Here is a 25,753-nt window from a genome sequence, read left to right as displayed (position 1 = left end):
GTGCATATATTCTCGATGCTTCATCGTTTCCGTAAGCGAAAGTTTCTGCTCTGATGTCTGTCATGTCAAATATTTCCACAGATTGCATGATGAAAGTGAGCTGGGTGTGCTGCCCGATTCGTGTTAGGGAAACTAGACGTACAAAAAGGTATTGGTAGGGCGCACTACACGTGTTAGTCAATGATTAATCCGTTGTTCGGTGCTCTGGAGTATCACTCTCTGACAGGGAGTGTAATATGAATCACAAAGTAGGTAACACAGGTACCACCTATCTAATCAACATCTTTTGTGGATCACTATCACAACCGGTGTTTTTTACTTTGAGCACCTTTGAAGTTCTTTCATTACTGTTTCTTCAAACCAGAGTGCTAAAATAGATACTTCGTTTTTCTTTAGAAATATCCCCGGATGAATGCATATCCTATGCCGAAATGTATTGGGAATTGCAAAGTGGATATTGAAATATGAATGAACCATGATATGTATCAAAAGAAATCTTGTGGAGTATAATGAGATTTTGAAATAAACGAAATACTATGAACCTACACAAGTATTTTCAGCTTTCACTTTAAAAGGATAAACCTTCGTATTGAAGGCATCAACGGAGCCTGGGGGACATATCCCACGTGGATGGGTATGCATAAATACTTTACACATTGCCTTTAAATTCTGCCTGACTACTTGGTGCCAAGCTACCAGAAGGTTAAGCACAGGTGAATTAAGTCCCTGCTGCACTTGGAAGGCGATTCTTTGGCCTGTTAGAGCCTGTCTTTCCGCACCTCTGTACATACCTTATTGGCTGGTAGGGTGTTTTTCCTCCTTCCACTGGCCATTTTGTTTGTGCTAAGGAATGAGGAGGTTAGCGGTCTAGCATTGATCTCATATGTTTGAGTCCACATAAAATGCCGGCAGATGTGCAGACGCCCCAAAGGCGTGCCTAAGGCAAGCCTTTCTGCACCCATCCTAGCCGGACCGCACCAGGAGCCAGGACCCCTGCTGGATTTGCTAATGCCCCCTTGTGCTACATCCCTAAGAAGCTTCAAAATTAGCATTTACCTACAACGCATGACTCCTGTGCAGCTTTGGAACCTATGCAAGATATTGTTGGCTGTGGTAAGTGTGGATTTCCCTTCAGATGCTAGCGGAACCTAACTCCATGTGGAAAAAGATATCACATTTTATCAGGTATCTCCGTTCTATTCTGTCAACTGTTGCTCATTAGTTAAAGATAAACTCAAGCTTTATGACTTCCTGATGGACCACTTGCCCTTCTGGCATAGAGTGTGTTGCCGTAGTCAAATCTGTTGGTGATGAGGGCATGAGTGACGGTCTTTCTGTGCTTGAGAGGATCCATTTGAAGGACTTACGTAGGAGGCGGAGAGTGTGGAAGCAGGAGGATGCGACAGAGTTGATCTGGCGGTCCATTTTGAGCTTGGAGTCTAGGATGATTCCAAGGTTGTGTGCATGGTCCGTGGGGGTGGGTGGGCTTCCGAGGGCGGGGGGCCACCAGGTGTTGTTCCAGGCATCGGGGTTTGAGCCCATGATGAGTACTTCTGTTTTGTCAGTGTTGAGTTGTAGGCAGCTGATTTTCATCCATTTGGCGACATCTTCCGTGCCTTCTCGAAAGTTGTGTTTGGCTGCGTTGGGTTAGTTGCATAGGGAGAGGATGAGTTGGGTGTAGCCTGCATATGACACAATGTTAAGTCTGTGGGTTCTGACGATGGGGCAAGCGGAACCATGTAGATGTTGAAGAGCATGGAGCTGAGGGAGGATCACAGGGGGGCTCTGCAGGTGGTTGGTGTAGGGTCCGAGAGGAAAGGAGGGAGTCTGACCCACTGCGTTCTGCCGGAAATGAAGGAGTGGATCCAGTCGAGGGCCTTGTCCCGGATCCTGGCGTTGTGGAGTCTGCTTGTCAAGGTGCAGTGGGAGACTATGTCAAAGGCCGCTGAGAGGTCGAGGAGGATGAGGGCTACTGTTTCTCCTCTGTCTAGTAGGGAGCGGATGTCGTCTGTTGTGGTGAGGAGGACGGTTTCTATGCTGTGTTTGTTTTCATAACCCGGATTGGGAGGAGTCGAGGATGTTGTGCTCTTTGATGAAGGTGGCGAGTTGTCTGTTGATGACTTTCTCAATGACTTTCACCGGGACCGGGAGCAGGGAGATGAGTCTGTAGTTTTCGATGTCGGTGGGGGCCGCCGAGGGCTTCTTCAGGAGGGGATTGATCTCGGCGTGTTTCCAGTCATCGGGAAAGGAGGCGTTCGCCAGGGAGCGGTTGATGGTGTGGCGGTGCATGAGTGCGATGGTGCTAGTGGCTCTGTTGAAGATGTGGTAGGGGCAGGGGTTCGTGGTGGTCCTGGAGTGGATTGACTTCATCGTCTTCAATGTGTCTTCGGTGGTGAGGGCTATCCAGTTGTCAATCGTTGGCTTCAGGGTGTTGGGGTGGCTGGTGAGGGTTCAGTGTGTTGGTTGTCTTCGTTGAAGTTGTCGTAAATGTTCTTGATTTTGTGGTGGAAGAAGCTTCTGAGTTTGTTGCATAGGTCTCGTGAGGGAGATATGTCTGTAGACTCGCTGGTGGGTTGGGCAAACTCCTTGATGATGCTGAAGAGTTCTTTGCTGTTGTGTGCTTGTGTGGAGATTCTGTCTTCGATCATTTTTGTCCTCATTTTTCTGATGAGTTGGTGGTGGACGTTGGTAACGGCTCTGAAGTTGTTGTGGGCTTCTGTAGATTTGGAGTTCCTCCAGCCTTTTCGAGGTGGCAGCATGTGCGTTTGGACTCTCAAAGTTTGGTGGTAAACCATCTGGCTTTCTTGGCGTGTGTGTTGTTTTTCTTCTTGAGGGGGGCTATGGTGTTGGCGCTGTCGGAGGTCCACCTGTGCAGAGTTCGGGCTGCGGTGTTAGGGTCATTTTCTCCGGTGGTTGGGTTGGAGTGAGGAGGTGAGCTGGTCATCTGTGATTTTGGTCCAGTTTCTTCATGGGAGCAGGTCCTGGTGTCTGTGGATGGTGGATGTTCTGAAGGTGAAATGGATGCATCAGTGGTCTGTCCACGGGAGTTCGGTGGTGTGGCTGAAAGTGATGGAGTTTGCTGTTGTGGAGAGCGGGTCGAGGGTGTGTCCTGCTGAGTGCGTGGGTTCGGTCTTGATCTGGCGGAGTCCAAGGTTGTGGAGGTTGTCCAGGAGGGATGTGGTTTTGGGGTCTAGTTGGTTGTCAAGGTGGAAGTTGAGGTCTCCCAGCAAGGTGTAGTTGGTGGATGCAATGGCTTGGGGGAAGATGATATCCATGATGGAGTTGGTGAAAGGCCCATGCAGACCGAGGGATCAGTAGATGGGAGTTCCTCGGAGAGTGGTGGTAGGGCTGGCCTGTATCTTGAAATGTAGGTGTTCCATCAGGTCTGTGGGCTCATCGGAGAGTGTGCTCAGCCGGAGGGTAAATTTGTGGATGATGGCTATTCTTCCTCCCAGGCGGATGGGGCGGCCCTCCCGAGAGATCTTATATCCTTGGGGAATGGCGATGGCGATGGCGATGTCCGGTTCGAGGTGGTGTTGGTCCAGGTTCCAGTGAGGAATTCTACGTCCGGGTGGTGCTGTCGAGGAGGTCCCAGATTTTGGTGGCGTGTTTGTGGAATGATCATACGTTGAGGAGAGTGCCTTGTAGGTTCTTCGGTTCGGTAGTGTTCTTGCGGGCGGGTTGTGCTGGGTCCGTATTCCTGGCAGTGCTGCAGGTGTGCCGGCAGCAGTTACAGCTGAAGTGTCCGTGGATGTGGGCTTGCTGTTGTTGTTGTGGCCTGGGTTGAGTGTGTGAAGTGCCGCTGGGTTGTAGCATTGGCGTTGCGGAGGTCCAGAGTTCCTGCAGCTAGCCGCGGTCTTGTCAGGGATGGGCTCAGACGTGCTTGCCTTTGGCGCGTCAGTGGCGGGCCCGCACAGCGGCTGCAATTAAGTAGGGGTCGAGAAGGGCTGGACAGCTGGGAGGTGGGAGCAGGGAGGGGAACTGGCTTGGGCTGGTCGCGTTGGGGGTTGAGGGGTCGTGGGGGCAGCAGCTGCAGGAAAAACAGTGGGGGAATAAGCCAATAGAAGAAGAAAGAAGGGTACAAGGGGTGAAAAAGAAAAGGAAAAAAGGTATAAAGAGTACAAAGTAAGTGCTAAAGAGAGCAAAAGGGTGAGAAAAGCTGAAGGGTGAAAAACGAAGCAGAAAGGGGCAGAAGTGAAGCGAGAGAGAGGAGTCAGAGGGTGAAATGGAGCAGAAAGCAGAAGAAAAGTGCTAAATAGAGTGAAAGGGTGAGAAAAGCTGAAAGGGGGAAAAACGCAGCAGAAAGGGGCAGAAGTGGAGCTAGAGAGAGGAGTCAGAGGTCCACGGACCACCAGGGATGAGGCGCAGGGAGAGGCTTCACTTAGTGGTGGAGGTGCGAGTGTGGGAGAGCAGTTTCACTGACAGTCCCTGCAGAGGCCACCATAAGGTAGGGGTCTGAAAGGGCTAGACAGCTGGGAGACGGGAGCGAGGAGGGGTACTGTCTTGGGCTGGTTGCGCTGGGGGAGGATGGGCCACGGGGGCAGATGCGGCAGGAAAAATGGGGGGATAAAGCTGGGAATAGAAGAAGAGAAAAAAAGGGTAACGGGTGAAAAAGAAAAGGAAAAAAGATAAAAAGGGAGTGCTAAAGAGAGTGAAAGGGTGAAAAAAGCTGAAAGGGTGAAAAGCACAGCAGAAAGGGGCAGAAGAGGTGCGTGAGAGAGGAGTCAGAGGTCCACTGGACCACCAGGGATGAGTCACAGGTATAACCTGTGAGTGGAGGAGGGCCTGAAACACCAACACTACAGAAGTGCAGGGCTCGGAGAGGCCTTACTTAATGGTGGAGCTGCAAGGGTGGGAGAGCAGATTCACTGACAGCTTAGTTAAATGTAGCCAGGTTTTTGTAGGCAACTGTTTATTATTTTAAGACACATTGTAGAACCCACCCACAGTGTTCAAGTAAAGATTATATTTTGGAGACATTACCAATACGTTGCTGTGCCGTGCTTCCACCCCACTCAACCAATAACCCAGTTTCTTACAGTATTACAATATTTTGCCATAGAAATTGTAAAAAAAAAAAAACCTATTCACGCAAACTTAGTCTATTCGCTAAGGTCAATTGATCTGTCTTAGAAAGATGACAGTTGCTAATTCTAGCAATTTCAAGCAATGCTATGCCAGTACATGCTAATGAATCCCATTTGGGAAGGATTAGCACACCTTTACACTAATTTCATTAGGGGAACTATTAAAAGCAATTACTGTGTATGAAAATATTTTTTCCTAAACTTTTCAGAGCATTTTTTTTTTTTTTTTTTTACTTATTTTTATTATTTCCATACTTTGCACAGTTTACACATCATACATTTACACATTACAAATAATCCATTTCATATTATTTGCCTATAAGTTAAAACATAGGATCGGCAATAACGACTCATTTGTTATATGTATAGCAAAAAAACAATAGGGCGAAAACAACAAAAAACAAAAGAAAACCAACAGCCCTTAACCTTACTGCGGCCCAATATTCTCTTTCCATCTAGTTATGGGTTCCCATATTTTTAATCCCCTCATTTTACCTCTTATCCCTTTCCAGGAATAAATAGGTTTCTCCAAATTATAGGCTGCCAATAAATTAGCCAACCAGGTTTGCATGATAGGTGGATTTTTATCTAACCAGGCTCTAGCTATAGTCACTCTATAAACTGCAGCAGCCACAAAGATAAACTCTTTATGTACTATACCTCCAATCTGCTCCAACCCCAACAATAATATTGATGGTGTGAGGGTTATGCTTAACTTCAATGACCTAATTAGAAATCGTTCTATATTTTCAATCAGAGTATACAGTTGTGGACATGAGGCGAAAACATGGATTATGTCTGCCTCTGGATGATTGCACCTTGGACAAGTGGTACCCGTAGTGCCTCCCCATTTAGCTATTCTTGCTGGTGTAAAATATAAAAAGTACAGCGTTTTATAGTGCTGTGACTGTAGCGGTGCCGAACATAAAACTGTACGTGCAAGCTCAAGTGACTCTTGAAATAATTCTTTCGGAATACTCAGTTTAGATGCCCATTTATTACTAAATTTCTCCATATCATCCGCTTTTCCTTTCACCAGGCAAGCGTACAGGCTCCTAATTGTACAGTCTGCAGAGATTTGGATTTTCTCTAAAATTTCATTACTCTGATATCCTGCAGGTCCTCCTTGTTTATTACCCAAAAAGCTCCTAACCTGAAGGTATTTAAAGAAAGATCTCCTATCAATGTCGAATTTCGTCACAAGATCTGTAAACTGTAGCATCGCATCAATCCCTCTGAGGTCCCCAATCTGATCAATTCCCCTTTCAGCCCAGCCAGCCATTGTACTATCCGCAAAAATTGCTGCAGGCAATGACCTATTCTTGTATAATCTGACATATCTATTAAACCTACCAAGGCCTGACTTCTTTAAAAAAACATTCCAGATTCTAACAGCAGCATTTAGTGTTTTAAACCTGGTCCTTTTATAATACCCAAACTCCGTACAATTTAAAAAACAGTTTTCTGCTTCTTCGCCCAAAACAGCCTTGTAGATTTCTGTCGACATGCTTGTAACTTTTTGTGTCTTACCACCTCCCCCAATTAACCCCTGCATATACTGCAGGGCCGCAGCAACATAATACATCCTGAAATCAGGCACTCCCCACCCCCCTTTTTCTCTCGACAAAGCCATAAATCTATAAGCCCTTCTAGTCTTGCCTTGTGCCCATATAAATTTATTCAGAATAATCTCTAATGAGTTAAACCACTTATTCTTGAAAAACAGGGGGATAGCTCTAAAAAAATAAAGGAACTTGGGAAGAATTAACATTTTTATAACATTTGTAGTTCCTACCAGAGACAGATGTAAATTGTTGAGCCTTTCTAGGTCATTTTTGACTTTTACCAATAGGGGGGCGATATTATTTCCAACAACATTATCAAGGTCTGCCGAAATAGCCACCCCTAAATAAACTGCCGAGGTAACCACACGTGGATCATTACAGTTAGAATAACCATTTTCTATTATCTGGGTCTTTGCTTTATTAAGACTATACCCAGAGATTTGCCCGAATAACTCCGCTTCCCGTTCAACTTGACCAATCGACCTTTGAGGATCAGGAGTAAGTATTGCCACATCGTCTGCATAGGCGAGGGATTTAACAACGCACCCATTCAGCCTAACTGGCTTGATCAAAGGATTGCCTTCTAATCTGTGGAGCAGTGGTTCTAAATACAGGGCAAATAACAGTGGGGATGATGGGCACCCCTGTCTTGTCCCTCTTCCTATATTAACATTTGCCGAATACCCCCGATTGACTCTGATTCTGGCTATAGGATCATTATATAGCGCCTGTATAGCCCCAATAAATCCCTCACCTATCCCAGACCACCTCATAGTTTGCCATAAGTACTTCCAAGAGACCCTATCGAATGCCTTCTCGGCATCTAAGAAAAGTGCTGCCATAGGGTCTCCCAGGCCACCTGCCGCATCGAACATAGTTAGCACCATCCTGGTATGCTGTGTTGTCCCTTTCCCAGGTATGAATCCATGTTGGGCAGGACTAACCAGACTCTCAATAACCCCTGACAACCGTGTGGCTAATATTTTAGAGTAGATCTTGACGTCAGCATTCATCAATGTGATCGGCCTATAAGATCCTGTGCTTTTTGGGTCTTTCCCCTTTTTTAGGATTACAATGATATCTGCTCCTCCCCAAGATGGGGGAGCCCCTTCACCTTTTTGTGCTGAAATCATAATATTAAACATATCATTAAACAATACATCTTTAAATACTTTATAAAACTCCACCGGAATCAAGTCCGGCCCTGCAGCTTTACCTGATGGTAGGCTATTCAGTGCGGTGTTAAACTCCTCTAGTTGTATTGCCATCTCAAGTTCTTCTCTTCTATCTTCAGACAATTTATAGGACTCAACTCCCCTTAAGTACCTCTCTATATCAGTAACACTCTCTTCCTTCTCTGGGGTATAGAGGGTAGTGTAATACTCCCTAAAAACCTCTCTCACTTGTTCTATCTCGCTTACCGTGTTACCCTGGCTATCCTTAATTTCTTTAATATCCGAAGTAGCCATTCTCTGTCTCGTACGGACCGCCAAAATATGTCCTACCCTCTCGCTTAATTCGTATGCGCTCTCCTTTTTGGACAGATAATTATTTGCCTCCTTTTCTGCTATGCCTTTTACCGCTTCTGCTTTCAAAGCTATAATTCTGAACAGATGTGATTCCACTGGGACATTCTGTGTTAAGGCTAAAGCAAGCTCTTCTTCCTCCTTTATCAGTCTCAATCTTACCTCCTCCAGTCTCGCCCTCTCCTTCTTCTGTTTTGCCAGGACAAAACTAACTGTCTCCCCCCTTACTCCCGCTTTAAAAGCGTCCCAGACGATTCCTGAACTGGCAGATCCTCTATTAATTTCCCAATAGAATTTTATCAATTTTTCCATATGAGCTTTGTATGCGTCGTCTGTTAATAATGATCTTTCAAACGTCCATTGTGACCTGATATTCTGACCCTGTCCTAGTTTGAAAGTTAAAATCAACGGACTGTGATCTGATACTATCCGAGGTTGTTTCTCGATTTGGACATCCTGTAGTATTATACTAGAAATTAAAAAATAATCCAACCTAACCAGAGTCCTATGCGGGGCCGAGAAGAATGTGCTACCATCTACCTGTTGTGGTAATTTAACCCAAGGATCTACCAGGGAGTTATGTGAAACCAGATCTACTAAAGCTTTATATACTTTCTTCTTCCTACCACCATAATGTCCACCCATCTGCAAACAAGAGCCAACTGGAACATGTATATTTAAATCTCCGCAACAAACTATTGGCTCAGGCCATTGAGCTAATTCAATATCCAAGTATTGTAAAACGTCAGGATCATCCTCAGTAGAACCATAGACTGACGTCAATGTAAAGGTCTTTCCTTTAAAGCAGATTTCAAGGATAACCCACCTTCCCCACTGATCTTCTTTCTTTCTTTTAACCGTTATTTCCCTAGCCTTACCCAAAACTGCTACTCCTCTTGTTTTTGTCCCCTGTTTAGTGTTAGCCAATAGTCTAAAGCCAAGTTGTTCCAATAAGTAGCCTCTTGTACCTTCAATATGTGTCTCTTGCAAACACACCAAGTCCAATCTCAGAGATTTTAGCAACGCTGCCACCCTCAACCTCTTGTTAACACAGTTGAGACCACAAATATTAATTGAGGCGATTCTACACGTCATCATATTGCCACAGTTTCCTTATATGAAGGACTGATCTTTTTGTATACTGCATACTCTGGAATTTGTAGGATGTGTAGCTGTGCTGAGTCAAATATTGTGTATCGTGCACTTGTACTTTTCCCCCCCCCTCCCCCGCCCACCCCCCTCTCTCCCGTCTCCACAGTTCCCACTCCTCCCACCCTGGTCCCCCCCCCTCTACGGGCAAATAGGTCAAAAGACCTATGTGTGGCCGCTTTTGAATTGCGTCAGTCGCTTCCCCTCTCAGCCTACTCTCATCTCAAGCTGAGTTCCTGGCACCACTTATCCTTTAAAAAAACTATACTTATAGTGAAGACCCGTCTATTATATCCTTACCATCGACTCAAGCCCCCTTCCTATTCTTCAGCTCTTCAATGAACTGCTGTGCTTTCATTTCGGAAATGAACACCCTTGTTTTCCCTTTTGTTACAACTTTCAGTTTAGCCGGAAAAAGGAGGTATGCCTCTGACCCTAATGCCTGGAATGGAGCAATCAGCTGTCTGAGCCTCCACCTTCTCTCCACTGTCACGTGGCAAAAATCGGGCCTAGCAAAAAATGTGATACCCTCACAGACCCTTTTGCTATCTGGTCTAGCTTTGGCAATAATCTCTTCCCTCAGCAAAAAGTTCCCTACATTTACCAAGATAGCTCTGGGATAAGAGCCCTGCCCATCTTTCCTGGCCCCCTGTTTCAATGTAAAGGGATATCTATGCGCTCGCTGTATCTCTTTATCCCACTGCCAATCTGACTCTGGGAAAGCCCCTTTTAACAAGTTCACCACAAAACGCCTTGTGTCCTGCCCCTCAATCCCTTCTGCCACACCCAAAAGTCTAATGTTATTTCTTCTTTGGCGATTTTCAAAATCTTCCAACTTCCATTGGAAATCCTCCGAAAGTTTTTCTTGATCTGATTTAAAAGATTTGAAGTCGCCCATCTCATCTTCTAGCTTTCCTGTTCGCTCTTCAGTCTCTGTTACTCTTTCAGCTATTTCATCGTACAGCTTATTCATTTTCCTCATTGTAATTTGAATTTTTTTAGCGTCCTGTCTTGCTCTACGGCTTTCTGCTCTAGCCTCCGCTTGCATCTGCTTCAGGGTATTAAACAGTAGTTCAACTGGGAGCTGATGCGCTGTATCTGAGCCTACTGGGGGGAGGCCTGGGTTGTTATCGTCCCCGTCCTGGTATGCCTGAGATGTCGCTGAATAATCCCATAATAACTTCTTCTGGGCCGCCTCAAACCCCCCTGCTAGCTGTCTAGATAGCCTCAAAGACTTCCTTCTAAGGGTGGTATCTTTATCAATACTTGAGTCTGAGTCTGACTGTTCACTCTCCTCTGAGCTTCCAGTGCTTGTTTGTTCAGGGTCTGACTCCTCATTCACTGAAAAGAAGCAATCTCCCTCTGCAGAGCCACCTTCGGCCTTACCTGCCCCTTCACCAGCTCCATTTTTGCTCGTCAGGCTGAGGGAGCTCCCCCATGTTTTCAGGGGCTCCAAACTCGCTAATTTCATATCATTTTCCACCATCAGCAGGGCTCCTAACATATCTGCGTTACCAAATTCGCCTGCAGGCTGGCCTTGACTTTCCTGACTTTTTTCCATAGCTCCTCCAGCTTCAGTCATGTCAATGTCAATGTTACCTTCAGGCTGCACCTCTCCTTCGTTCTCTGGTTGCTGCAGCTTCTCTTGACATAATTGCACCACTGCCTCTGCCTCTGCCTCTGCTGTGTCAGTAGCGGCAGCTTCTTCTCCAAGCTCTGACTTGCTGCCGAGTCCGCGATCCGGGCGTTGCCTAGCAACCCCACCTTTGGCGTCGTCAGCGTCCTCGAGGACGCTCTCCTGAGCGTCCGGTTTTCCTCTGCTTTCTCCAGGACCAGTGAAGCCACCGATCCCGCTGCTGCTACCACTCCCCCGTCTACCTTTTGGACCTTGCATCCCGTCCATGCGCTGGTGGTTTCTCGGGGAGAAAGCTTCAGTCACGGTAGGCTGCCGCAACAATGTATCTCTGCCTTTAACTTTGTCTTGCTGTCTGCCGGGTTTATTAACATTAGTTGTGCGCAGAGTATGTTCATCTGAGCTGCTGCATTTCTGCTCGGGTTTCTTTTTTCCTCCGACCACGACCCCTGTTTTAGGGATAGCACCCGGATTGGCGCCTGGATTGCGCAAGGCTTTGCTCCCTGTTGACTCACTCGGCCCACTCGGCATTTTCTTGTCTTTCATGTCTTTTTCTTTCTGTATTTCCTGCCTTTCACCTTTCGTCGATTTAGTAGGCATTGTAGACATCGCAGTCTCTCGCACTTGAGCTTCAGTCTGCTGTAAAAGGGTCTTCCTTTTAATCCTTAGTGCAATCGTACTCATCAGGCTTTTGGCACCTCTCTTCAGCCAGTCGAAAGCTCGATAGCAGTGGTGAACTTGTTTAATAATTAACCCTGAGTAACTTAACTTTAAAGACTCAGTCTCGTCGTGTACCAGCCATTTCAGTGCCATTCAAAGACATCTAGGAAGACCATGGATTTCAGCTTCTGTGCATCCTACTACTTTCTCCTCAGACTGGAGAGGGGAAAAAGTGCGACTGCTCACAGCAATCCAGCGTCGGCCATCTTGCCCGCCGGGAGGCAACTTTTCAGAGCATTTAATCTTTCTAACCTTAAGCAGTACCAAAGAGAGAATGTGTTCTCATAGGCCACTAGATGAGACTTGCAGGCATTATTTGGTTCCTGTTATGCGCGGGTATTGAAAAAGGTATAATAAAAGGCATGGGACCAATTATGATCAGCCAATCCATTATGCATATGAGATATTCCTGCCATAGTGTGAGCAGATTTCCGGGAATACAGGCACTTTGAACATAGTTGCACTGACAAATGGAAATCGAGAGGTTATACTCATGTGAGAAACGGAAGAACCATACACATTAACTTTCCCTGACTGAGGTATTATATCCATTATTTGATATTCATATTTCATTTGGTATACAATTTTTGTAGAGCGGCATACCGAATGAGATCACACTTAGTTTTGTTTAAGGTTCCACACATATTGACAAAGTGAAGTTAACATAGGTGTTTGCTAAACGTTCATAATATACTCCAGAATCAGGAATCTCAATTGAAATTCAATCAAAGGTTGTGACCGCTTTTGAGGTTCTGTGGCATGTGGATTTACTGGCAGTGATTCGTAGTAAAAACACATTCCAAAATATAATGGAGCAAATTTTGCAGAAGACGAGTGTGGGGTATTAGAAGCAGAATAGGTTTGGATGTTAGGAAGTAGAGTCTTCTGCATGGCATCCTGGTTAAAGAGCACTGTAAACTCTCAGCTGTTTGATGTACCTGATGTGCAGCCTTCTCTGTAAACTGTGCATTACAGATGTCAATGCAGGCTGACACAATTCAACATATCACTATCTAGAAGGCGATAAACAAGCAGAGTTCAAGTTTGTAACTGTTCAACAATGACAAGTACTGACGTTTGTAAATCAGCCTTATGTTAGGAATGTGAAGGTTGCCTAGTACCAAGGATGTCTAGTCTTCAGTTTAAAAGGAAACTTTATTAACATTTGATAAAATACAATCAATAGAGTACAGGAAGTAGACTAACAACAAGAAAAGAAGACATCTTCTATCATGCTATAATAGGAAATAAATAATAATACAAATTCAAGAAAAAATATACTATTAATAAGTATCCAATTACAATCTCAAAGCTGAAAAACAAGACTAAGAAAAATATCATAAGTATGTCATGAAAGGCAAGTCATAATATTTATTAATCCGAAAGTAAACCTCTTCGATTCAAGGGCCATGTGGGGTGGTTGATTTTGCTGAAGAATCCAAATAATGTTTTACTTGAAGCTAAAGAAAATCTCTTTTGTTGGCAAGAGTTATGGGTGTAACATATGCTCTGTCTAATCTATGATTGTAACAAACACAATACCCCCATGCTTGAAAAGATAAGTTTTGGTTATTTGTTGAAATGCTATTGCAGTGAGAAAGTGTAATATGAGAATTCTATCGCTTTAAGAAGAGCAATCTTCTGAGAGGCTGCCTAAAAATAAATTTTTGAAATTAAAAGGAATTTGGGTATTAACAATATCATTTATCTATTTCCAGACCTTCAGCAAGAACTGATAAGTAAGGTACATTTAAAAAGCATATGTTTAATGTTAGAAGGAGATGCATTACAGGACCAACAACAAGGAGAAGAAGTATGGCTTAGCCTATGTAAGGTGGAAGGTGTATACATAGTAGACGATTATAAAGAATAAAGTTTGATTAACATTAGCTGCTCTTGAAGATGTCAATATTTTTAGCCACATTTTATTACAAAGAGGACTAGAGAAGCACCTAATCCCATTCCCACTGCAATTCCACATCAGTCTTTTCTCTAGTTTCTGGATGAGTCATCATTTTATGATACATTTGTGACGGAGAAGGAAAGGAAAGTAAAGAAGAAACAATATGAGCAAGGGGAGTGCTGGGAGAGGAATCTTCCGATAAATTTGAATATTCAGAATGAATGACGGATATTTAAGAGTTGTATTTATTTGAAAATGAAGAAGGGAATTAGAATCTTTGTTGAGCTTCAGTGAATGAAAGACGAGAATTATTCTCAAACAGTTGATGAATCCATGTCATACCTTTCATGTATCAAGCACTCCGAAAGGATGTCTAATCTTCATTCCTCCATATGTCTCTTTTATTCACTGTCCTACACTTCGTATCTCCTTATCGTATTCGTACTGAGTTTTTTTTATCCCTTTGTCACTCTGTTTCCAGTTTACCTTCCCTCTTCTTTCTTCTTTTTCTGCCATACTCTTTCTGGCTGTGGGTCAAAGTCTGCTGTAAAATAAGTTCCAGTTCCAAAAATGAGTGTTGGTGAGCCCCAATTGCAACCACCAGTTCAAATTGCCATGTCTTACTTTCACCCAAACCTTGCTTTTTAACCAACAACACTAAGCATGCTAGGATTGATATGCCTATATTTATTACTAGCAGCCTGTCCCAAAGTTGTCCGGGTATGAATTGCTGCCGGCCAGTAGTATATTGTTTTGTAGGATTTCGTTTTGATAGCATTTCTTATCTGTGACAGACCTGTTAAACGCTCGGATTCACAGTGCACTGCTGATGCACTTAAGAGTGCGTGTTCAGTAGTGTGTGAACTCGAGTTTCCCTACTTAGATTTTCCTTGCAATATTATATAGCGCGAACTCAACAACATGGCATGAGCACAATTTACATTACAGAAGTACACATTCATTTGTGGTAGGCACGGGGAGACAAAGCGATTTGCCTGGAATCACAGGATGTTGAGCTGATGCCGAGATCCGAACGTAGCTCCCCAGCTCTAAAGTTTGCAATTCTAGAACTTGTGGCGGGAGGTGTGTCTAAAAGTGTATGTTGGTGCTGGCCATCAATGAGAGAGACATGTGCATTTTTCAAATGGGTGGTGAAAAAATATGAGTATGTTGCTGGAGATGTGGGCCGCCGTGCCACAAATGTACTTACCGGGGAGGGTAAACATCCATTATTCCGCAACTTTCTTTCCGCATACCATCACTCCGCATACTTTCATTACGAAAGTACCATGACTCCGCAATGCCATTATAATGCATGGCATTACATTTTATATGCTTTTACCACGCATACATTTACAACGAAATTCGCTGTAACTGCATGAATGGTAAAAGCATGTTTTTTTTAATGTTTGGATAAGGTAAGTATGGGTATAGGGGTATATGTTTTGGGGTACTGAGGTATATGTTGTGGGGTGTTTTAAGGGTATTTTTAGGGTTCTGGGCTAGGTTTGGCTTTTGGGGTACAGGGGTATTTTAGGGTTCAGGGGTAGGTTTGGGTTTTGGGGTACAGGGGTATTTTTAGGGGTTTAGGGATAGGTTTGGGTTTTGGGGTACAGGGTATATTTATAGGGTTAAGATGGTTTAGTGTTTAAGGGTGTTGGAGTATTTTAAGGAGTAAGGGTGGGTTATGATTATGAGGTGCAGGGGTATTTAAAGGGAGCAGGGTGGGATTAGCACACGATATGAGACATGGCATGAAGGGCGGAACGTACCACACGCCCCCAGCGTTTGTCACGCCCCCAGCACATGCCCACAGCACAACGCAGACACGCTCACAAGGGACTACTTTCCTGGCACGGTTCTTTTACCTTTTAAATGTATATGGTGGGCATCTGCATAGCCTATGTCCTTCTGATGCAACTGCCCTTTCCAACGCTGTATTGGGTGTTGTGATTGGTGCTTGGTTCCTGAGATTACCCGCCTCAAAGGTTTGGGCTCTCTCTTTATTATATTAGTATGGATGGATGGTTGGTTAATGGGTGATTATATGACTGTATCCTAAAAGTTAACATGTCAGTAGCTTTTATGAGGCCTGAGACAAAAAAGGTTTTGCGGGGCCCACTCTGGCTTTTACCTCATAAGTGCAAAAAAAGCATTTCTCTGGCTTAGGAGAATAAACTCGCCTAGAGGCGAGTCTGCCTGCAGTTTCATCTTCATCATGAACAAACAGACTAGACCTGTTTTTTTATAATTTATAACATACATTAATTTTGCAGCAGGAGCACAGTGGCCCTTAAAGGAGTGGGTCCCAGGGTAAATATCCTGAGATTCTCTCTCATTTGATTTGGCCCAGGTTAAAAGAAATGGCTCCGAAAGTTATGAACAACATCGTCCCTCTGTATGTATGCAGTTTTTTTTATCTAACACTACAACTTTGAGACAAACTGATAAATGTGCATTAACTCTAGGGGCCAGATTTATCAAACTTTCACACAGCGCAACACACAGAGACGAACATATGTTTTTTTCCGCATGGAATCGCAACGCGGTCTTTACTACGACCGCGTTGTGATTCCGCATACCATTACTCCGCAAGTCGGAACAACAACTTGCGGAGGAGGGGGCGCTGGTTGTTGGAATAGTATAATTTACTATTCCAACTCCAGTCTGTGCGGACAATAGGGAAGGTGTTGGATTTTAAATCCAACACCCCCCCCCCTCCCCCCCTCCGCAAGTCGTTGTTCCGACTTACAGAGTAATGGTATGCGGAATCACAATGCAGTCGTTGTAACGACCGCGTTGTGATTCCATGCGGGAAAAGTTTTGTCATAAACATTGTTTACCCACGGAGACACCTTGCTGCACTGCACTGCACTGCATGAAAGAGAGGGGGCAGTAATGTGACATATGTATTAAAATATGGTGCATTCTTTTCCTCTCCCTGTGCAGGTGCACAATTAGCAGACAACCGCCAATGCAGGCACCCTTGAGCCATGGACTAAGGGTGCCTTTGTTACAGGCAGTATGGAGTTTGAGCAGGAAGTGACACCTTCCTGCACAAAAACATTCTTAGAGGAATATTCCTCTTTCTAAACGTGCTGCCAAATGTGGCATGCTTAGAAAGAGAAAACAATGAGGAGAAGTAAAGGTATTTATCCCCGTTTTGGCTCTGGTGGGAAGGGGTACAATTCTGACACATTCCCAGGTCCACCAGTGTAGGTAAATCTGAGAATGCCTCAGAATACTTAAGTGGATGCATGGGAATACCCATAATCCATCCTTATAATGCCCCCACATGTAGAGTAATGCAAGGCAGCGACTTGTACTGCTTTCCGTTACTCCAGACTTACCGGGCCATGCAGGACCATGCAAGGTAGCCTTGTGTGGCTTGATAAATCTCATCAACATTTCGCATCACCTTTGAGTTACCCATGCATGGGCAAGGGTGACGCAAAACTTTGAAACATCTGGCTATAAATGTCTGACATAAACTGACAAACCAGCTAGAAGGAATTAACCTTCCAAGTAATACATTGTTTTCAGTGAATAACTTGAGGCTGGAAGCTCTCGCCTCCACTCAGTCTTTACAGAAACCTTCGGCAGGCTGCAACTATCCTAAATCCCAAAGATGTATTGTAAATTCAGAGAAGTGAGAGTATCACAGAGAAATGTGGTTGGCTTGGATTAGCGCAGATTAGTCTGCCCATGCTTGCTAGTACGTCTTTTATCAAAAGGGCCTATTCAGGCATTCAAAATCAGCCAATAAACTTTCTGTCAAAGTACGCTTGGAGAACCTTATTTGATTATCATGTTTTAATAAGGCCACCCAGATGAATGAAAGCAAGGGGGAAGAGGTTTAATCAGATATTGAGTAGTCTCTCTGTGCTATACCATGACTTACATGGACACAATACAGGTAAAGAGAATGGGCTCATGTGATAATTTGTTGGGTATTTAAAGATGTGAATGTGGTGCCATGGATCCCTCACAATACTTGGCACACTGCACTTGCTGCACTAATGATAGCTACACTCCGGTGGCCTCTTTTAATAGTATGGCCCATAAAATTCATAAGAAAGTATATTATTTGAGATATCTCTTTCTCATTTACTGTTTTGACCCTGTACTTTAGTAGATGGTTTGCAAGGGAAAAACAATCCATGGCTTAGCACTACAGCCACAGTGGTATAACAGTTTAACGTAGGAACACATGAGATGTGTATTCACACACCAACTGGTTCAGGACTCCATGTCCCAGAATACCGCAAGGCAGCTGAGGATGCACGCTCTGTTCCCTGATGGCATGGTGGTTACTAGGGCTATAAAAACTGATCCTCCCGGCATTCACCCTGCTTGACAATCGAACGACAAGCTAGAAGGACAGTCTTGCTTCTGGTATTTCTCACACCCCGTATCTACACTCAGCCCTTTTACGACTTTTCAGTAATGTGCCAGTATTACAACCTGGAGGGGGGGTGTCTTTTTGCCAAACCAAGGCTGGTGTTGATAGGGAAATACTCGCTGGCCTCTTGCTTCCAACAACGTTTGAAGTCTGTTATCTTTCTGGTGGGACCACTGGCATTCTTTATCTGCCAGCAATTCACAAATGTCAGCCATGCCCCGTCGCCGACTCTTGTGACGCTTGGTAAGTGCTGTGCACTAATGGAAGTGCCCATTCCTCTTCTTCTTTCTGACATTATTTACCATGGGAACAGTCTGTAGCTACTTCAACTGTTACCAATTCAATGCCAGTGATAGCACACTCATGGACAGAAGGCTGCTTTATATATATATAGTTAAGATTCCTTTTGGGCATGCGCACGCCTTGCAGCTTTAAGCAAGGAAATAATTTCAGATTCAGAGAGAGAATATAACTGTAGTACTTGCACATTTTGTTGGCTATTTTGGCCACCTTCCTTTTGGGGTTTACATATACTAAGGATTAATCCACCCTGTAAAAACCCGCAGCTTTCAGAAGGATCCTCACTGCCAGACATTTCCTATTTATGGAGTAGGAGCGACGTATCTAACTCCTGTTTCTGCTACTACAGTCTACCTGCCTATATGTGTATGATTGAGTGGGTAATGTAGATGGGAGAGTTATTGAATGGGAGTAGCTGGGAGGAAGGAAGAGTAAATATTGATGCCTCTCTGTCCTCTGCCCATTGCCAGCAGGTGGCACCATTTATTTTGGGCTCTTATATACACTGAAAACTACTACATAAGGTGAAGAACCAGCAAGGAAGACCGCCCAGTATTGTACGGCTGTTCTTTATTATTTTTCCACTCCCCTTTCCACTGTGCATTTGACTTGAATGAGTAGTTCTCATTTATGCCTCAGAGACATCATGAAGAGGAGTGGCCAAACTGTCTTCTCGTATAAACAAAAGGAACCCTCCTTGAAATGACAGGGAAGTGTTCACCACAGTGGTATGGGAGCACTTAGTGTTTCTTAAAATACCCCTCACACACCAAAAGGCTCCTTGGTGTTAGGCTTCATCATAGGGGTCTTCGCACCCCTCTAGCGGGATGTGGCGTGCTGCGACCTATGACTACGCGGTAGCACTTTTAGTTTTTTGACTATATGTGGTGCATGTGAGTGGGTATGTTTATTATGTGAGTGGTGGGATTTAAGTGAAGTAGTTAAAAAGTACCTGGCTCGTGGGTGTAGTAGAAAATTTTTTTATTCATGGCCCCGGGCTGGTACTATTAAAAGAAGTGAAGTGCGAGGTGTATATTGTCGTGATTATGGACAACACCTCATGTGTGCGCCGACATGTTTGGGAGGCAAAGCTCCTTCTTCAGGACAGGGGCATAACTTGCCCACCTTACTCACGTTTCACTAATGGTTTACAGATGTATTAATGTGATTAACAAAAGTGAAGAAAAAACTATTAATATGTGCGGGTATATATAGGCTATTATGTGCCTACAGCGGTCCAGCTCAAGTAAATGCAAATTGCATGACCTGAGAAAAAAAGAAAAGAAAATTATGGTCTCCCTTATCCAGGGTAGCTCAAACAGGTGCAGTCACCTGGAACAAACCATCCAGCTTAATCAGCCCTGTGGAAAAAAAACACTTACAAGACATACAACATAGATAACATATAACACACTCTTAAAAAGTGCATAGGTTTGAATCATAATTATGTAATTGTGCTTGCTTGCTTCATGAGCATTCAGAACGTCTGGGGGTAACTGCTACTGTGCAGTCTAGATGGAAGACATGTAGGTTTCAAGGTGGTGCATTACTTACTTAGGCTGCCTCAATAATCATGTTGTTACACATCATACTCACAAACTCGGGAGTAGTTCTCCTAGGTCTAGCCCCACACGCTGCTCCGCTGGACTGAGGTTTGAGCTCAAGGCGTGCGGTATTTATACCCCGAGGGAACTGGTAATTGCTCGTCGAGAAATGCGTGTGAGCGGATGCCAATTCGTGCCCATATTTGGGTAACCCAGTGTTCATTGAGCACCCATGAGCTAATTAAATGATTACTGAGCCTTCTATGGTCTGTCCGGTCGGGGAACGGCCCTGTATTCCAGCATCCCGCGTGGAATGGAGATAGGCTTTCTCCGCGCATGTGTGGAAGGAGAAATCAGTGCTGATGACTCTGCGGGCTCCGTAATCCAAGCCTGTTGGTAGTATTAAAGAGAGAAGGATCCGTTTGTAGTGATGTGAAGAGCACCTTAGATGGGAAAAGTTTTATGCTAGAAAAAGTTTTATGCTAAAAGGGCCTGTTGCCCATTGGAAATGATACAGATTGCATCATGGGTGAAAGGGGGTTTCGATGCAAAAAGGAGTTTTGCACAGTGTAAGAAAAGCGTCTTGCTCCGGTTGCATATGGGCTGGACCTCTTGCAATAATGTGGCATTCCTGGTCAGTGCATATTGATGAACCAAGTGCTGGATACACAGGGGTGATGCACATAGCACATGAAAATGAGACACAGTATTTAAATGAACTTGTGTGCAGTGCATACCGCTTTTCGCGAGCTTTTAATCTAAGACCCAGTTACTTGTATAGGTCCCTTTCAGCAAACAGGGTTGTGATAGGAGTGAGCTTTATATGGACAGGTAACTCTAAGTTATGGCAAAAGGCATGCCTAGTCCATTCCAAGGATGTCAACGGAAGGTCCGATTTCATTAGACAATTGTCCCCAGGGTACATCATCATTCAGTCCATTGTTTTGTGTACCCAGACGGAACACCCATCTCTGTTCCTTCTGAAAAAGGCCTGTTTCAGATGGCAATTGCTCGATCACAGTCCACTTTAAATCGTTTACGCAGTGTTGAGCATTACGGTAGTGTGTTGCCATCTTTGTTGTGCTTTTTTTACAACGGACATTACTTTTATGCTCATTAATACGTGTCTTGACCGCTCTAGTGGTCATCCCCACATATTCAAGGCCACACGGGCAGGTGATCAGGTAGACCACGTTTTTGCTATTGCAGTTCATCATTCTGCGCTGCTCCCAGGTTGTGCCATTCCTGAACGTTAGTCTAGCGCTTTTTTGTGTCAGGTGACAACTGCTGCAGTTCCCACAGGGACAACTGTCTTGTCTCCATCACCCCTGCCGACCCGATTACTCAGGTTAGTGGTTACGATCTGACATTAACCTTTCCTTTCACTTCCTTCCATCTTTTATCTGTTCTTCAGATCCAACTCGTCTATGCACTACTTTTATATCTTCAATTATTCTGTTTTGTAGCTCATCCATGTAGAGTTTACTAACTAATTTGTCACATCTGTTTTTTTACTGCATTTCAAATCTACATATTGGTGCATTACATGCAAACAAGTATTGTGATGATCTGTGTTTCATAGCTGTAGGAAATTGGGTTACTGGTTGGGGTGAAACCCTACTCAAGCAGAAACTACAATCTCTTTCAGGTTGGGGCACAAGAAACCCTGAATTAAACTGTGCTCAACCCTCTTGTAGGTTAGCACAAAAGCATCTAGGCTTAACTTAGAAGCAATGTATAAACTATTTATTAGGAGTGGGTGGTAAACTCTGCTCTGCTGGCCGAGTTTATGGAGTTTTGCCACTCTGCTCTCCACTTGAAACATGTAGTGCAGCAAAAACTCGACCTCGACCAAAGGAGTTTAATGTCACGCTTACCCCTAGTCTCAGAAATCCCGCTGTGTGGGACTTACTTGTGGCAACAAGATGTTCTTGGCCCCAATGACCCTCAGCATCCAGAAGGACTTTATCCCCCAACCAGTAGTGCACCAGGAAGCCCCTTTGTAGAGTGATTGAGAAAGGGGGCGGGCCTCTGACGAGGTCTGAGAATCCTGCTGTGGGGGACTTACTTGTGGCAACAATAGGGGTTCTTGGGCCCCAACGACCTTCAGTCGCCTTGGGGACTTCATCCTCCAACCAATTGTGCGCCAGGAGGGGCTGAGAAAGGTGGTGGAGCCTCCAACGACATCTCAGCAGTCTGAAATGTGGAGTCCTGCATGGTTGTCGAGCATGCTATCAATTAGGGAACTTGTGATGCAAAGTCTTGTGTCGAAGATGAGTTTCATACCAGCGGTTCCAAAGCACTGCAGGGATTGCGGTGTGGAGTCCTGTATTGTGGTTGAGGGTGCAGTCGACGAAGGGTTTGCAATGCAAAGACCTGAATCAAGAATTCATCACACAGCTGCTCCTCAGAAGAAACATATCAGGGATGCATTGCGCTGCTGCAGTTTTGATGTAGCTGCAAGGAGATGCTGCATCAGTTCTGCTTCACAAGACCACATCTGGGTCTGGCAGAGCACCTTCAGACCCACTTTCAAGGGTCCAGGACTGTGATGGCACCACGTGGGGGATAGGACTCATAGCAGGCAGTGTTCAGGTGCTGGATTCAGGTGGTTGGAACCTTTTCTGTCCCTGAGGCTCTGATCAGGAGGTCCAGTCCTTTACTCAGGCAGCAGAGTAGCAGGCCAGCAGGGCAGCAGGGCAGCAGAGCAGTAGGACTAAGGAATAGTAGTCCTTCTTGCAGACCAGCACTGCAGCCCTTCTTCCACAAGTCCAAAGATGTACTGAAGAGTTAGGTATGAGGTTCCACTATCATACCTGGTGCCCACTTTGAAGCAGGAGAAAGTTCTAGAGATTTCCACCACCAGAATGTGTTTGAATTTCCTGCCTATCTGCTCTGGCCCAAGATTGTCTGTGGTCACAATAGACTAGTTTCAAACACTTTCTGAGTGTGCTCAGACAGAGCCTTTGTCATATGTGATGTGCAAGTGTGGTAGGTGACCTTGTTGCTAAGCCATCGTTCCACCTCCTTGGCAAGGTCTCGGGGATTAGTGAGCTTTTATCATTCAGGTGCAAATCAAAGACTGAACGTATGCTCTGTTGCCATCAAGTTGTACAGCCCCTTGTAATCTTTTGCTTCAGTGCCCTTCACCCAACTATCCAGTGCCTTGCAAAAGGAATCAATACAATCCACAAAAGACTGATAGGACAACTTCTGTCCGTCCCTAAACTTTTGCCTATACTTTTCTGGGGTGAGGTCATACTTCCTGACAAGGGTGCCCTTCATGGGGGATAAGTCACCCTGTTCCCCTTTTCTAGGGCCAGTGGGGCATCCCTCTCTTCGATAGATATGTGCCTTCAAAGACTGGCTCCCCAATCTTCCTCAGGGTGCCTATTCATTTCCAGAGCAACCTCATAGGCTTCAAATGACTTGTTGTTCTCTTCTGCCACAGCAAAGTTAGGCACTAGATCATTCAGAATGTGGACCCTCTGTCTACAGAGGGCAATGTGGGTATGGTGTCACCATTATTGTTGGACAATTTGTTTAGCTCTTATGTCCAGCTCTCTGAGACCTAGTTCATGGGCCATTCTCCTCTCCTCCATGACTAGTCTCTTTCCCCCAAGGCTCTCTGAGCCTTAGCCTTTTCCATTACCCCTGCTTCCAACATCCCCATTTGCAGTTCAAGCTGCCTCCTCGCTTTCTTGTTCACCTGCTCCTCTGAGGGCAGGCCGTGTAAAGATACACTGCTCTCCGTTCTGACAGGAAGTTCCAATTCAGGAGACAAGTCTGTGGAAAATTGTTACGTTTTGGTGAACATCATCTGCGCCATCTTGCCTTTTTCTGATGCCACACTTTTTGTCATGTGTCCCCACCATTTTAGCTGCTCTGATCAGAACCACTCTCTGCGCGCCCCTGACCCCCAACATGGACCTTCACCCTCACCAACACCCCCACGCACTGATCACTCCCGCTCCCAGATGCCTTGAGCGTAAGCGGCAGCCATTTTAAGCACCATGGCCTCCCTGCCCCTTCCCTGATAGCCAGCGCGTCTCTCGCTCTCCTATCCTCGCAGGTATCCCCCGCACGCTGACAACCCCCTCGCTCTCACATGCCTTGGGCCATAAACCCCTCTTCAGCGCAGCTCTGCCACAGAATCCCATCCTGTTCCCAGCGCGACACCTCCCTTCATTCCTTTCATGGTCCCAAGTCCTTTGATACAAACCCCTTTTCCTGTGTCCCCGTTTGTCTTCCTTGTTCCCAGGCCGCCACCTGGCCCTGCGGATACTGTTTATTACCCCGTACAGTAGGAAGCTTCCCCTGCCCATCAAAGGGCCCTCGAGTTGATCAAAGCCCCCACCCTATGAGATCCGATCAAACTCCACACATTCCGTGAATCGGTGGAATGTCCAGCTGCGCGATAATCATCACCTGTTGTGACCGGGGTGGGGAATTCAACTGCAAATATATGTGGGAACGGGCCCGAAGGGGAGATTCCGAGGATGTTCTTTTCACATACCAAAATGTTACAAGAATGTGTTACATGTAATAAAGATCCTAATCCTATGTATAAAAGGCCAGGCCTCCGAGATGCGAGCAGAGCACCTCGTGACGATACTTGCTGTCCGAATTGATGTGTTCTCCTCTGGAGTGAATAAAACCCCGTTTCCTGCCTTTCAGTCTCCAGCGCCTGCTTCTTCATTGATTAATATTGGTGGGTCATGGAGGCGATACCGCTGGGCAACACAGAGAAGGGTCTTTGGTTACTGGTTGTCTTTGCACCCTTCTTACAATTGGCGTCCCAAGCGTGGGGCCCATCAGCGACTCGTGGATCCAGTGGGAGAGGTCCTGACGACAGAGTGAACGACTGCAACGATCGGAAGGTACCCTGTCCGATAGACCCTCGTCTGACAGCCGATCATCCGAACTTCACTGGTTCCGAACAGACCTCTCTCGAGTGATCTACGGTCCTGACTGGGAACCATCAGGAGTGCCACGAGGAGTACGAAGAGAAGAGGACGATCGGGCGCTGGATTCGGAAGACAAGAAACTGTCCATGCGGTCCGGGTAAGGTCGTGTAAACACGACGAATTGCGAAAGTGATTGATAATTGATGAGAAAATACTAGTATTACTTTTTGTTAATTTATTGGAGATTCACTGTCGGCAAACGGAGAAACAACCGGCTCTCCCTTTGCAAACAGTGAAGGATAGGTAACGCACCCGTCGTGCCTATCTTTCTCCCCCACTGATCAATTGCCCCTCCCCATTGATTAACTGTTACGGATTGTTTTCTGGAGATTCTCTGTCTGCAAACAGGAAATAATAGGTTCCCTCTTTGCAGATAGTGAAAGGGTAGGTAACGCAGATCTTTGCGGGCCTACTTATTCTCCCCATTGACCATTTTTTTGACCATTTTATTGACCATTTTTTTGATTGATATTGGTTCTTGAGGTATTCACTGCCTGCAAACAACGTAGAATAGAAATATTCTGTCTAGTCTTTGAACACAGTGATAAGATAGGTAGTGCTGACTATTATCCCCATTTGTGATCCGTCATGCCTGTCTTCTCCCCACTGATGGATAGCTGGTTCGGCCCGGACCGTTTATTAGAGGTGGACCATCTAGCCCCGCTGGAAGGCACCCCTAATAAAGACATGTTCACAAAGTATGGATTAATTACCATAGCCTATAGTAAGCTATGGCATAAGTATACCAAAGCAGACCAGGAGAAGCAGTGGCCACTAATAGGATCCTTCGATTTAGACAAAATAGAAACGGTAGAAATAGCCCTTCGTAATAATAAGACAACGCCTATTATGCTCGATAGTCTCGGTATGTGGCGCAAAGAAGCTACGCAACGAAAGGAAAGAGACGAAGTCAAAGTAGTTAAAGAAACGCGACAGGCAACCCTCCAAACGTCTAGT

Source organism: Lissotriton vulgaris, chromosome 3_1 (genome assembly GCF_964263255.1).
Source record: "Lissotriton vulgaris chromosome 3_1, aLisVul1.2, whole genome shotgun sequence".
Taxonomy (NCBI): domain Eukaryota; kingdom Metazoa; phylum Chordata; class Amphibia; order Caudata; family Salamandridae; genus Lissotriton; species Lissotriton vulgaris.
This window is presented reverse-complemented; position numbering follows the sequence as displayed.